The 13,598-nt window shown below is 38.4% G+C and overlaps 1 long non-coding RNA gene across 1 annotated transcript; it reads left to right on the top strand.

The window, feature by feature from the left end:
• Positions 1 to 338: 338 nt before the first annotated feature.
• On the top strand, positions 339 to 4,063 carry LOC103135408 (uncharacterized). Its single transcript, XR_001661630.1, has 2 exons — positions 339 to 505; positions 3,482 to 4,063. It is a non-coding gene; the product is annotated as an uncharacterized LOC103135408 (long non-coding RNA).
• Positions 4,064 to 13,598: the final 9,535 nt, after the last annotated feature.

The raw sequence follows: 13,598 nt of genomic DNA, 5'->3' as shown, positions 1-13,598 counted from the left end.
ATGCTGTTATTAAATCTTAATGATCTTTATGTGAGAGACACCGAATTTAGTCAGAATACACTTTTACTGTTTATGTGTATTATAGTTCACAGGTACCCCACCCATTTTGTTTATTATAATAAGTTCATTCTTCATTGTAGTTTGTTTATTCCTTCAGAACTTGTTTTTCTGTCTGTCTCCTGCCTCGATCCTTGGTACTGATATTTCCTAGATGCCATTGAATGCGACTGTTTATGCGTGTTCCTTGAACGTCCCTTGTTTGCGAAGCGGCGCTGTTTGGTTCTGCTGAGGAGCGTTAGGCACCAGCTGAGTTTTTGTGTTAAGGTAAGTAAATTATCTGAAAATAAGTGCAAAATGCAAAATTTCTTCACATAGAAGTGACCACACCAGTACAGTGGCTGAATGATGATGATTAGGTTGGGCCTTTTCATTTGAACGTTGCAGCAGCCACTACAGCCCCTTCCTGCCGCCTTACTGTCGCCCTAACCATTGTCATGGAGACCATGTAAGTTATAGCATAGCGTGTGTGTATATGTGAGCATGTATGTGTGTTAGAGCTCAGGCCCGGACACAATAGGCGGACTGACACAGAGTCTGATAGGGGTCATGACCCCTCGCAGCGGGAAGCTCAAACTGTGGCTCCTTGCTTCTCCTCTGTCTCCCAATCAAGTTCTGTGTGGGTGTATGTATTTGTGTCTTACCTCTAATTTATAACGGCTTTTTTTTTTCTTTTTGTTTTTATGCTAACTTTTTAAACTTTGCCAGATAAAGTTTGTTTAAAAATGTATGCTTGTGTGTTTAGACAAACACACAGACATGCCATCATATGCGCAGCACCTCAGATGGATAAATCACAAGATGGTCCTAAAGCTGTCACTGGTCATTACCATGCACAGACAACACACGGTTATTCACAAGCACATAAAATAGTACAGTGACCATGTTCGTGGATGTTTTTGCTGGTCATATAAGAAAATGAAAGCAACAAGGTATTTACGTGAAGTTTCTTGCTAGAAAATGTAGTGTTAGCAGAACTTTGCCACCCAAAGTTCTGCTAACACTTTGGGTGCATATACATATGCATAAAACTACTTTCATAAGAAATAAGCATACATACTGCATCTACTATTACCCCCCAAAATATGCATTGTACCCAAATGAACTAATTTGGGGACAATAGTAGATGCAGCATGTATGCTTATTTCTTATACTGTATGTCTTGATGGGGTTGTTTTTATCCACGCAACATGTAAAAAGGTTGCAAGAGCAAACCTAAATTATTTAATGTAATCATGTTAGACTTGGTTTTACATATAACAATAGGGATGTCTGTTTATGTGTGAATTTATAAATGTGACCCATCTATGGTGTCCTAGTGGTGTCGTCACAGTGTCTGTCACCATTCAGCCACCGTGGCGCCCAACTTGGCCGAGACCCGACGGCGGCAGGGAGCACCTTGTCGCCGTGGTAACATGTCTGGGATGCAACACCCCTCCCATCCTAAGAAATGCACGCATTCAAAAACTCAGAAAATGTTTCCCTAAGGATAAGTAGTATTTGATGTTAAAACTAACAACTAACTCTTGAGTGGCCAAATCTGGTAAAGTCCTCCATTACTCTTAGTCCTTCTGGGACGTCAGATCTGAAATAATGTCTGGTAGTGTTCTGTATTATTTAGTCAGAATTAGATTTGTTTTCCTTGGAAATTTGTGCTAAGCACAATCAATTCATTCTTCAGCTCTGAACTTCAGATTCTCAGCAGACAAAATTATACTATAATATTATATATTATATTATAAAGACAGGAGCACATTCTAATGGTTTACTGCAGCAAACCATTACTGCATCAAAATGATGAATAGTTAAATTTATTTCCATTCATATTGGTAACTAAAAAGTTTATTTATCTTCTAACTAATACCCAGTTTTCCAGGTTTAACCATTCTCAACTACTTTTTGTAAAATGTAGACCTTCAGATACTTTTTTACTGTACACTGTGCAATATTTCATTGACCTTTTCAAAGGAAAGATGTATAGCACCAGTTTGCAGGGGGGGAAATGCTTAATTTTAACTTCAGTACCTGGACAGATTGAAGTAGAAGTTCAAAGGGGTTTAACTATTTTTTTTTTCTCATTAAAGCAATTAGTATTTTTCTGACTGCTTTTTGATGAAGTACAGTTAAAGGGTTCACTATTGAAAGTTGCTCTTTGATCCTCTGGCTTTGCAGATATTTAGGTCCCAAGTACAGGCAGGAGGCAGGCACGATCAAGAAGATCGCAAAGAAGAAGATATGTAAAGAGAAATAAATGACGAGGAAATCAGTAAGGCAAGTGTATGGAAACATGTCGATCTGACAGAGACTGCAAGTAAATGAGGAGTACAGGGTCAGTGAATCAGTGAAAAGGTTTCAGATCAACTGAATTTGGAGCAGCTGAGGGGAGCTTAAACTGGGTCAAAGAGGTGGAAGGGCTGGAAATGACAGAGGTTACATAAACACTACAAAGAAGCACAGAGGTAAGTCACTGAACAAGATAACCACTGAAAAATACAAATGTACATCCAGGACATATAGGCAAAAAGAACAAAAACTAAAATACTAGACTGCAAAATCCCACCAAAATGGCACAGTAATCAAAAAGTAACTAAACAAAATCCCAGTCCTTCATTTCATGTCATAGCTGCTTTACTTAAGAGTCATGTTCTACAGCTAGGGTGTAGAACTCATTTTTATTTTGGGTTATATCAAGATCACAAATATCCTCAAAGGGCTACTTCTGACAGCTTGTATTGATAAAACTCTTAACAAGTTGGCTGTCTATGTATTCAATACGTCCTTCTTCAAAATGAAATAATATTGGACATCTTTTCACATTGATGTAATTTGGCAGTATACAGGAGAAAAATCTGTTTTGATTTGATTGGTGAGATATTTAAACACACAGCGTTATCTTGAAAGTCTTATAGTCTGTAGTCTTTCGCATTTTGAAGAGTGGCTAAGAGACGAGGCTCTTTGTCTCAGGAAATAATTTCATACAGCAGTAAAACAAGTTATCACAGATTACTAATTAAAAGTTCCCAGACACTGTGATCAAAGTAGAAAAAAAAAAGTATGAATTTAAAAAAATGCTCTGATAGTATTTGTAGGAACTGTTCGCCTGTCAGTGTGAGACTTCTTTTACTATGAATCAGTACACTCTAATACTTGTAAAATGTTCAGAATGTGATTATACTACAGACTCATTTATTGTAAAATGCTTCACATATTTCTATCTGTGCTGCCAAAAAGTGTGGAAGGCACTGTATCCAATATAATCTAACCGTAATGCCTTACCTTTATAACCTTCAGGATGATTGCATTAAGACACACACCTCTTGGAAAGCTGCTGTCGGAAAACGTATCAACCACTCATTTGACTTCTTTGGTGGAGCTTTTGTTTAGTCATCACTCATGTATCTGCTCTTTCTGTCTGCATGCAAAGAGCAACAGCAGCAGGGGAGAATTCCCGTGTTGCTGGAGGTGATGGCACAGAGCAGCCGAGGCAACCCACCAATCCTGAGAGAGACAAAGACTGATCCTACTGGCTGCCTTACAGAACATCAGTCAAACCGAGCTTTGTTAGCGCTGCATTCCTCCATGCTGTCCTCCTGTTTTCACTCCTTAATCAAAAAAAGTTAATTACTTTTATATCTCAGAACCCCCCTCACGTTTGCTTCATCAAGTAAAATGCTCCTCCTCCCGTCTCCCTATTTATTGTAATGGGAACATATTAATTAAGGGGCATCACTATTAGAAAAGTTGCTTTTTCCTCAGTTGAATTTCTGAATGGTCCATATTGTTTTCAATGAATGTAGAAATTATGGCCTTTAATTAGCGTTTTTCACACAATCTCAGTGTTTTAATTGGGCTGAAAGAGACACTCGGACAGACAGGAGGACAGAGGACAATGACTGATCTCCAAGCTGCCTAAAAAAACATTATTCAAACAGAACAAGGTTGACTGTGTGTGTCTTTGCACTTTTCTCCAGAAATTATGCTAATTACATATTTGTCACGCATGTAATATGTTGTGTGATTTATTATTCTACTTTGCAAACTGGCGAGGGTTTGTTTGGCTGGATCATAGCTAAACTATGCTTCATATCTTCAGGTTGAGCATTTTCTTGTGTTTGATTCCATGTTTTCATTTTAAATCAGTCAACTTTGACTTCATTCATGTTCACCAGTTATCGGAAACCCTTTAAATAAATTCTGGTAGTATAATTACTTTTCACTCGATATGGTTGGATGATAGGAAACCCTTTATATCTCTGAAATGTTGCATTTGCTTTGAGTAAGAGTACTTTAAAGCTCTTGCAGGCTAGTTTCTAACACCAGTGTTTGAGATTAGTTTGCATACAGTTATTCACCAAGCACTTTTTTAACTAGCATGTCTAGTTAAAAAACACACACACTGACTATGGTCTCAGTAACTGCATATAAACAAGAAAATTGAATGATTGCCTTAAATTATGAGCTGTTCATCTGCTGTAGACTTAATATTTGTATAACCTTAAAATTTTCTGGTCTGGATCGGTTGTACTTGGTCAAATGTCTCAGGGTTTTGAAGTGAACTGGTGGATGAATCTGCAATGGGGTGGGATTACAAGGGCCATTTCAGCCAAAGGTTTTAATGGTAAATGTAAATAACATTTCTCCAATTGAATTGATCAGAAGTCAAAGGGAATGAGTGAGAGCATTTCTGCATCTCACTTCCCTACAATAGGACAAAACCCGCAAGCGCAGCAACAAACGCAAGTCCAGTTCAGAGATGATGTGCAAATGAGAATTGTTTTTTTTTTTTTAAATTAAAGGTAAATGTGAGGTAATTATTTTCCTCAGCTTCCCCACTAACACTAATTAGCATCCATTTCCAGAAGGATACGTATGGGACATCCAAGAAAGAAACTGTTACTCTGTCTGGGGAGATCACCTCAGCAGTTTTAGCAGAAATTTGATTGACATGACGGTCCCCACCCACTTTCGAAAAGGTACAAAGGTACTCTGCTCAATGGAAAGCAACCAGGACTGGAGTACAATAGGGCCTGGCTAAAGGGGGCCGGTCTGGGCCCTGTAGTGCAAAAAGCCCTTGAGTGTTAGAATGGGAAAGAAAGTGGATTCTGGTGACTGGATGACTTTGAACATGCCGTGTTTGTTGGTGTCAGACATGGTGGTCTGACTGTGCTGAAAAAAAGGTGATATATTGAGATTTTCATTCTCAAACATCTCTCTGGGTTATATAGATTAGTCTGAAAAATTAAATAAATAAATCCAGTGAGCAGTAATGGTGTGAACAAAAAAGCCTTGTTAGTATCAGACATGATTAGGACGACTGGACTAGCTATCAAAAAGGCAACAAATGCACAAATAACCACACATTACAGTCACATTTTGTGGAGTACTATTGATATGGTGATGGTAGTGTAATGGTGGGTTGTCCTGTCCTTGGTACACTTTGGGCCTCTAAGGTCTAATTCAGCATGATTTAAAAACTACAGCTTACCCAAGTGTATTTGCTGACAACGTCCTTCTCTTTATGACCATAGAGAACCAGATTTTCTATACGACTCCAGTAGAATAATACACCTAATCACAAAGCATAAATAATCCCCAACAGTGAAGGCCAGTGGCCTCCAGAGTCACCAGATCTCAATTCAACAGGGCACCTTTGGTATGAGGTGATAACTGGAGATTAGCAGCAAATTGGCTGAAACTGTGTGACGTTACCATGCCAACATGGACCCAAATCTCTGTTTCTGGCACTTATATGAATCTTTTTCCCAAAGAATTTAGGCCTTTCTGAAGGCAACATGCCAAAGTAACATTTGTATGCATACAAGGTGATCCAGAGGGAAGTAAGTTTGGGGGTAAAGAAAACTGAAAAACCTTTCCAGTATTAGATAAGTTATGACAGCTATGAAGGTGTGAGTTTCTGTGTGTGTGTGTGTGAGTGTGCGTGTGTATATACCTTTCAGTTCATTTTCTAAACTGGTTAGGAAGTTTAGAAGGATTAGATGGGAATGTCAGCACAAGATCAGCTCCCCTGCTGGTCGGCACCAGCTGGGGGTCGGACTCCTCAGAGACCCCGATGCGTCTAAATACGTGTGTTCGGCGAGGCTCGGGAAGGAGTGTGTGTATGCATAACCATGTTTGTGTCTGTGTGAAAGTTGGGGGCCATTGACTGTTTCCCTTTTCTAAGGGGGAGGGAGGTTATTGGTATGACATCGTCAGCTGTGTTGAATTGTGGGAGAAAAAGAACTGACGCGACGGGAGCTGATGTCTGACATGACCTCTCTCAGCATGCACGCCGCGGGGAGCTGTAAGCTGTAGGCTGACTGTGTGTGTTTGTGTTTTATTCGCTTTAAGTTGGCAATAGTTTCAACTGGAAAGTGAGCAACAAACAGACAACAAAAGAAAACTTTTCTTCCACTAGTCCTGCCTTTCTTCCCTGGTTTTCATTACAATATCTACATGAACATCACTGTGGACTTTTCAAGATTTGTTCCTCAATCCATATTTGGTCTTCCTATTTTTGCTTCTGGTGTCCTCCTCCTCCATGTCACATATCTTTCATAACACATAACTTTTTATTTCATCCTCTGCAATCTCTTCTGAAGGCATACTTAGATTGGTAAAGTAAGCGGCAAGGTGCAATGCCTCCTACTTGTCCAATTTCCATTCTACCACTTCATAAATTTCATGGATCTCTACTTGAATCCTTTCTCCTATCTTTTATTCCCCTCTCTCCTCCGACTACGTAGTCCAACACACACACACACACACAGGAACACACACTCCTGCATGCCTTTTCTATTCATTGTCTCTCCTCTTTGGGTCCAGAGCTTTGCCATCAGCCTGATAAGTGCCAACAAAGCCTCCACTGTCTAGTGTGACCCTCTATTCTCCTCCCATCTCTTCTCTTTTTCTTTTATTCTTCCTCCGTCCTGGAGCCCTCAAGTAAAAAAAGTACTTGAGGGCTCCAAGCACATGCTAAAAGACAGCACTTTTAGCGTGTCCTGTCTTTGCACATGCTAAAAGTTATGTCATCTTTTTGTGTTCATCACGCTGTGATCGTAAATTATAAAGACATGTAGCATGAATTTAGAGAAAACATCTCAAAATCTTACTGAATATTAAAATCACTACGGTGATTCAAAAACTGACATTTTTTTTATTCTTCCTACATTTTCTCTTGCCAAAAGTGATTGTTTTGCCTAAATCACTTCTGCCAAAAAATACTTAGGCTATTAAAATTAGAAGGGTTACAATAAAAAAAAAAATCTATAATATTTTGAACTTTTTGTTTCTGATAATACTTCACACTGAGATAGATGTTATTGTATATAAATACATTTAACAACAAAGCAATTCTTGACTTAAGACCCAAATTAAATTAAACTTATTTAAACTGTAGATGTTCTGATGCAATATTATTCTTTTTTATATATATATATATACCCATTTATTCTCCACCATTCCTATCAGTCAGTATATTAGTCGGCCATTCAGCCTGTTTTCTAACCACCAATCACAAAGTCAGGGTACTAATAGCACCCTGCTTTCCCTCCTTCTCCAGTTATGAGAAGGATAACTCTAAGGGAACTCGTTTTCCACTCCACTGGTCTCACTTATCCTCATATGACTACCACTGCTGATTAGTGTGCATGGAGTTAAGTATGTCTGTGACTGACATATCCTCTTCCTTGAGCCGTTATCAGGTTAGATCTGTGTATCTGGGGGTTCTCTTCATCTAGAGGTCATGTTTTCATTTGGCCCCAATCACTTCACTGACCGATAAGACAATTTGTAAAGCTGAAATTAGAGAAGACTTTTTTTTTTTTAATCAGGAGAGGACACAGGAAGAAATATGATGAGCTAAACTCACAGAAAAAGTCAATGGCATTTTAATCAGTAAAATAAACATAAAAATGTCCACTGTGTACTAACACAGCATTTTTATAAAAGAAATAGGAATATACAAGGACAACATTTTCACTCTAAACCTGTTTTGTTGTCGTTTTTTTTTTTTTTTTTATCACAAACTAGGGTCAGCAGATGCTGAGGAGTATGGTGTGGCTCCAACAGACACCTGGCTGGAGAAACATTGTAAATCTCAATTCAAAGAGAGTGCAGTCCTAGGAACTCAGCAAAGGACATTAAAGATCCCAGAACTAGAGCTTGAGATGAAACGCCACCATCCCAAATAGGGGAGTAAGAGGTGGAATAGAGAAGAATCACATAGACAGTAAATTCTTCCTCTGAAATGTGGTTCATGAGGATCAGATTCAGCTGTAAATATTTGCTTTCTTTGGGTTTTTAGAGCAATCCAGGAAAAGGAGTGCATACTTCCAAACAAGCAGATTTCTGAATAGCTTAAAATTGCACTCAGTTCTCTTTGTTTCCTTTAAACACTAACATACTGTTGGTATTCAACTGGCTACTTCTGGACCTTCTCATCAGTATTCTCTCTCCCTCTCGAAGGGCTTCCCACACCGGCACCAGCTAATCTAATCACCTCCTCTGCAGCCTCACATAAAGCCTCCAATAGTCCAGCCGTGGCTCCCTAATCGACATGTTATTGCCCGCAATCACATTTACAGCACAGAGGCAAATCTTCACACAATGCGATTGTGTCGGCTGCTAATCCAATCAGGCCTCCCTTGCTTTTCTTTTCACTCTGTGTTTCATCTTCAAAAACAAGGTGACAGTGTTTTAATTTTCATTCTTTGGTTACTCTCCATCAATTCAGCTCACAGTTGAGTGTGGAGGAGCTTATGGGGCCAGACACATGTAGGTGCTGGTTATTGTACAAGCTTTTCATTTCAGTCCCATAGGAGAATGAAGCATGGGATTTAGGGTTTGGTATTATATGAAAAGAAAACAAAAATTGTTAGTTTTTTTTTTGTTATTGTATATTCAGAGCTGCAGTATGTATTGATTAGACTGGGAATATTTGCTGAAGCCTACTGATGCGGCGCTGACTGTATGACGTTAAAAATTGATTCAGCTTCTCTGGTCAGTTTACAATTAAGACGTTTTAGAAAAAAAAACAACCCTGGCATTACAAAAATTACTTTTAGGATTATGATTTAAATGTTTAGACATATTTAAGCACAGCTGTGGAGTTAACGAGCCTTTTATGTGTGGCAATGAGTTCAAAAGTGCAATTTTATACTTTATACCACAGCAAAAGCTGTGCATTGGGTTCTTCCTCCATCACTCGTTCATCCTTATTTTTATCTCCACCAATCATCTCCAACATCTTATCTTGCTATATACTGTTCCACAAAACGCTCAACTCAAACACAAGCGTTCTAGTGGCAATAATAAATCAGCTTCTCTCAAAGCCAAATAACTATGATTCATTTGATATGATGTAAAATTGATGGCACATATTCAGTAAGAACATGTCAAGTTATAAAGTAAATTATTAAAAAAAAAACATATATCAATAAATTCATCAAAATATTTGGTAGTAACCTTATAATCTTGTTTAATTATTAACGAAAGACCGTGGACACAAATAAACACATGATCCTGCTCCACACAGCTTAAAGGAGCTGTTGAGGTCAGGTGGCCAGTAGAGGCTCCTGATTGGACCGCCTCACTCTCCGGGGAAAGAATGTGTGGATGTGTGCTTCAGTGTGTGTTTCCCATCTCCAGCTCTCTCTAGGTCAGAGTTCTTGACACACACTAACACCCAGCGGGGCGACAAAATAATTAACTCAGACTGCGATTGACAGACAGTTCATCACACTGACATATGCGCACCCAAACGGAGGGTTTTACTTTCCCATAATCAGCAGAAGTGACAAGACAGACGCCTTGCATACTTGGGCATTGTGAAAAAAAAAATGAAAGTAAGAAAATAGTATGAGATAAAGTTTTGCTAATGAGAAATAAAATATCCAACAGAGTTTACAGTTCAGCTAAAAACTTAATCACTCAAGGTTGTGTTCAATTATTTATTTAAAGGATGCATTTCTAACAGTTTTAATTGTTAACATTGTTTTCAGATTTGTGGTTCATTATTTTAGATTAGACTTGCCTAAATAAATAAAACCTTGGACAAGACAGCAGAGAGTGTCGTGGAGATCTACTGAATTTGTAAAATATAGTACAGAAACATCAACACATTTTCAATACCTACTCAAAGTAAAACAGCTTGTTGTGATATGAAGATTTTCCTCACGACTAGGTCAGCAAAATAGCCTACCGGTACTTTAAATTAGCAAATCATACAGTGAATCTGTAGGTCACTTGCCTACACATAAGTATGAAAACATTTAAAGCTCATAAACACATGATAGATAGGAAGGAAGTCAAAATACATATATTAAGCTGACACACACTAATCCTTTCATTTAAGATTTTGAAATTATAGTATGACTAGACTGCAAGTCATTTTGTGCACAAACGCTAAGCTTGAAGAGCAGCATAACTTATACTGTCAGACAACTTTTGCTGTGAGTTAGACAGAAAACGTCTCTCTAAATGTGTAAGCATCTCTTTTTTTTTTTTGTGATAAATAGCTGCATCGCCTGGTTCCAGTTTATACAACGTCTGTTCCAAATGAATTGGAGAAAAACATTCTTAAGCATCTAAACTTCAGGTGAAGTATTTGCTCATGCTGCTCCAGTTCGAAATTAATTTAAGCAATGATAGGCAGTTTTGGCTTTTAAGCCTAAACAGCATGTTTTCCATTTGTAGCTACATCCTTGTTCATTTGCATTCAGGTAGCTACAAGAAATTTTAAACAGCTTATATGCAGGAGGGAAAAAGGTAAGATTAAAAAGTAGTGAAGAATAAGAGAGTTAAAGGAAGGAGTATCCTGTTCTTGGAGGTACTGTAACACTGGCGGCTCTGTTTCAGAAAGCATGTTCACCTTTGAAGCGTGCACTTAAAAGTGTGGGTGTATGTGGGGTGGGGAGGACGCGGTAAAAGTGGGTCTGAGTGGGTGGATAGGGGGTAACCTGTGGATTGAAATGGTGTGCCTCCCCTCGCTCGCCCTCCATCCCCTTGATTCTGAGAGGTCGTTTTTCTCTACAGCCACAAAGGGAGAGGGGTCGGATTGCGCCGGCACATTCATGAGCCCACTTTGTTTTCAAATGGTTTTGTTTAGTTGTGACACTGTAGACATCCAACACCTTCCAAGAATCTGAACTCTACCGTGGGGGGAGCACAGAGGGCAGGTGGGTGGTGCACAGTCGCAAGTTGAAAACGAGATAAAGCAAAGGAAATTGTTGGACATGATAATAAATTTTCTTTCATATGTGGCCTCTCGTGCCAGTGTTTGCTGTTTATGAAATAATCCTTTTTGTGCTTGTCTTCCCAGCGTGTGTGAGCAGCCTTGTTCCACATATTGGCCTCCCTTCCTTGGACGTCCTTGTGCAGAAAGAAATTTACGCTGCTTAAGTTTTTTTCTTCATAGCTACCAGTTAAAACTTTTACAACCAATAGCAGGATATGAATCACTTACATTTGAGCAGACTTGCACTGAAAAACTAACATGGGATTACATACGGACATTGCTATGACTTTTATGTGGCCTTTTCTGCCATTCTATTGACATTGCTTATTTCTGATGCACAAATATCCACACAGTGAAAAGTCATCCAAACCTATGATTAAAAACAAAAAAACACAGTTTTAGTCAAATGATTATTTTTTTTTTTGTTTGTTTTTACTGAACTTTGCTTTAGTCCAGATATACTTTGAGACATGTATTTTTCTGAAATTATATTACAATGGACCCCAATATTTGCACAGGTTAGGGAACGCAGCTGCCAGCGCACAGCTAAAATCTGCAATCTTCTACTGCAATCTTCAAACATGTATAGAACTGCATATTTTAGTAGTTCAAACACCAACTATACCTTGATACATATTTATGTGCACAATGCAAATCATCTTAGCACTACCTCTGATACTTCTGAAACTAATCAATACAGGTTTCCGCTTTCTGCTCTTGGGGGTTCAGCTAATCAGTGCTAAGAAAATTAGAGCTACTCCTCAACTGGCTGATGTATAAACATCAGCCAATAGTAGCATCACACCTAGTTATTTTAGCTTACCAATATGCATTTTCTTTTGAAAATAAATATATGAATATGCAGGTTTTCGTAGAATCATTTGAAATTAAGTTCCAAATAAATATCAACAAACACTGAATCATGAGTAGAGTTGGGTCCACGTTACAGTTCTACGAAATGCTGTCAGATACTCAGTTTCATATTTAAACATCGCTCCAATGTGCCTTTCTTCAGTTTAATGCCTATTTTATACAGTTAATAACATCTTTCCCCAACTCAGTTGTGATCAAAGGGACTTTTCAGTCCCACAGTAAATTTTTCTGCAGTAGTTTCACAATTATTGGTTTGTTTAAACAATAGCAACTCACAACAATAGCAACAATTATCCCATAACTTTTAAATTTTGAATTCACAGTAGCATTAAATACAAATAAAAACATCTAACAGTTTGCTATCAGTGATCTACAGCAACCAAAAGTAAAATAATTTTGCAGCAAAATCAAGAAACAGTAATATATAGATTTACTGTTTAAACTCCTACACTGGAAATCTTCAAGCATTAAGTGCAGAAAACAATAATGTCCTTTTAGTTCACGTAAAAATTAGGAATAGCAGTAAGTCCAAAAATTATTTGATTTAAGACAAGAACATTCCACTGTTTTATTCCACTCTGGTATAGTTTCAAGTACATAAGTCCAGAAATTTCCCAAAATGCATTGTAATTGCTGAGAATGTGGCAATTTCTCTTTAAATTCCTGGTGTGAAAATAACTAATTTTTAAAGTTCCTAATATTTGTATTGGTCACATTTTACATAGGACTGCAACAATGAGCACACACAAATATTTAGCTGTGATGTTTCACACGGAGACTGGAATGGACAGAACTCAACTCACAGAAAAAAAAAAAAAGTTAATATACTGATTTGTTTTGTTATGATGACAAAATCGTGAGGCGTCAAAGGCTTTTACTAAAAAAAAAAAAGGTTTTATTATGTTAAAATATTAGTAATTATAAAATATTATGCCAAGTGCAGAGAGAAGTTGATTCAACCTTACTAACTAAGTTTTGATATGCTTGAAAAGGCAGTCGTACCTGAGTTCACAGGGCAATACAGTCAATTGCTTCCCATAGGCTGTGCGCTTTCAAGGGCAAGGGTGCGTTCTGTGCTGGGCCGAGGGTGGCTCACACACGCGCACCATCCACTCCACAGCCATTCACCGCATCCCAAAGGACAGACGGTGCAGCAGTGGGTTGCAAATGAAGCCTCACTCCCCGCTTTGCAATTGCCTCCTTTACCAACTAAGAAACCAGTGAAGGAGACGTGTTTTTAAGCAAATGAACGACAGCAAGAAAAGAGTCAGGAAAGAGAAAGAACGTGTCTGAGGGGAAAAGAGTAAAGAGATGAAAAAAGAGCAAGGAAAGACTATCTACTGCATTAACCTTCCCCTCCACAGTGCCAGCAGAGTCTTTTCTGCCCTCCTCTTTCAGCAGAGGACCCAGGGGACAGTAATGCTGAGCCCCGCTC

Source organism: Poecilia formosa, unplaced genomic scaffold, assembly GCF_000485575.1.
Source record: "Poecilia formosa unplaced genomic scaffold, Poecilia_formosa-5.1.2 Scaffold25, whole genome shotgun sequence".
Lineage (NCBI taxonomy): Eukaryota > Metazoa > Chordata > Actinopteri > Cyprinodontiformes > Poeciliidae > Poecilia > Poecilia formosa.
This window is presented reverse-complemented; position numbering and strand designations above follow the sequence as displayed.